At 47.0% G+C, this 2,215-nt stretch overlaps 1 pseudogene; it reads left to right on the top strand.

The window, feature by feature from the left end:
* Positions 1-331: 331 nt before the first annotated feature.
* LOC103555849 (tubulin alpha-3 chain pseudogene) lies at positions 332-1,688 on the top strand (annotated as a pseudogene).
* The last annotated feature ends 527 nt before the right edge of the window (positions 1,689-2,215 follow it).

Here is a 2,215-nt window from a genome sequence, read left to right as displayed (position 1 = left end):
CAATTTTTTTTCTGCATCATGCCAAGCTTCTAGGTATTTGAAAATTTCTGGAACGTCATGTGTCAGATACTGACAGTATCTATGTCCTCTCCGCTGACAGAGTCACTATTCTCTAACCAGAGAACAGGAAATCATGAAATTGTTTAGCTATTTTTTAACATGAGCACTTTAGGAGGCAAAAAATAAACATATATAGTGTTATTCAAAATCATTTGCATATTTTGTTAATCTATTGCCATTTTAAGAAATAAGAGTAAATTAAAATCAGGTTCAACCAAAAAATAAACAACAAAGTTGGGCACTTGGCTTTAGACTAAGAGAAGGTGGGAGCACAGTGCACAGTCAGGTGGTGACCGCTATGCGCCAGTGCAAGTTTGTCCACGTGTGGTAGGTAGAAGTCCAGATTGGTAATGCCTCCTGGGAATTGTACTGCCTTGAACTTGGAATTTAGCCCAATGGTCAAATGCCGAGTGACAAAACCACTGCTGGTGGGGATGACTCCTTCAAGACATTCTTCGGGGAGATTGGGGCTAGCCAGCACATGCCCAAAGCAGGGTCTGTGGACCTGGAGCCACCGCAGTCAATAGAGTGCACACGGGACATATAGGCAGCTCTTCTACTCAGAGTAGATGGTCACCGGGAAGAAATATACAGCCAATAATTAGGCCAAAGGCCATTACATCATCGGCAAGGAGATCATTGACCTAGTCCTGGACCGGATCCAAAAACTGGCAGATTTCTGCATGGGGCTGTGAGGCTTCCTCATCTTCCACAGCTTCAGTGCAGCACCAGCTCTGGGTTTGTGTCTCTGCTCATGAAGCAGCACTTGGTAGAATGTGGCACAAAATCTAAGCTCAAATTTGCCATTTACCCAGTCTCCCATGTTTCTAAAGCCATAGTGGACCCCCTACAACTCCATCCTGACCACTCACACAATACATAAAATTATGACTGTGCCTTCATGGTAGATAAGGAAGCCACCTACGACATATGTGGGCACAACCTGGTTGTCCAATGGCCCATGTACACTGACCTCAGTTGTGGGATTGGGCAGATCATGTCCACCATCAACACCTCCCATCGATTTGATGGGGCCCTGAAAGTGGACTTGATGGAATTCCCAACCAACCTGGTCCCTACCCCCACATCTACTTCCCCCTGGCTACCTATGCCTGGTCATCTCAACCAAGACTGTCTACTACAAGCAGCTGTCAGCGGCCAAGACCACCAATGCCTACTTCTAGCTAGCAAACCAGATGGTCAAGTATGACCCTTGCCATGGGAAGTACATGCCTGCTGCATGTTGTATGGGGGGACCCGTCCTGAAGATGTCAACGCGGCTGTCCCCACCATCGAGACCAAGCACACCATCCAGTTTGTGAATTGGAGCTCAAGTGGATTTAAGGTGGGCATCAACTACCAGCCCCCCAGCTGTCATCCCTGGGGGAAACATGAGCAATATTCAGTGGGCCATGTGTATGCTGGGCAACAGCACTGCCCTCACCAAGGCCTGGGCACGCCTGGACCATAAGTTCAATCTCACCTATGCAAGGTGAACATTCGTGCCCTGATACATGGGGGAAGTCATGGAGGAAGCAGACTTCTCTGAGGTCCTGGGGGACCTGGCAGCCCTGGAGAAAGATTACAAAGAGGTGGGCACAGATCCCATGGAAGCAGAGGCCAGATGATGGGCAGAATACAGTATGAAATAGGAGAGTGCAGCTGACAGGTGTTGCTCTGTTCCCCTCTCTCCTGCCACCCCTCAGCACAGCTGGTTTCAAGCAGTTTACAATTAAAGTTTCTGTACTAAATGATTAAAATCACAATTCTGTGACTACTAAAAGCCATTGAATTTTCATTTTAAATGAATGAATTTTATGGTATGTGAATTATATCTCAAGAAAGCTCTTTTTAGAAAAACTGTAAAATGATTTTCAAGACGGGTGAACCATCGTCCATCCCCAGGGCCTGAAGACTTCCAGTCACAGCTGGACCATAATGCTGCTGTGCCCCAAAATGCCTTCATGGCTTCCAAAATTGAGTCTTGGCTCCTCCAAATACTGAATCATTCCTACTACTACCAAGGGCCTCATTAAGTAATCGCCCAGCTTCACACTTGTGAAAACACGCTGTAGATGGCCTGCTTAGGCCAGCTGTATACCCTTCCCCACGGTGTCCTGCAACATTGACTTCTTTGCTTAGGGAGAGTCTCACA

This window comes from Equus przewalskii, chromosome 13 (assembly GCF_037783145.1).
Source record: "Equus przewalskii isolate Varuska chromosome 13, EquPr2, whole genome shotgun sequence".
In the NCBI taxonomy this organism is placed as follows: Eukaryota; Metazoa; Chordata; class Mammalia; order Perissodactyla; family Equidae; genus Equus; species Equus przewalskii.
The sequence above is the reverse complement of the archived record's forward strand: the minus strand, read 5'-3'. Positions and strand labels throughout refer to the sequence as shown.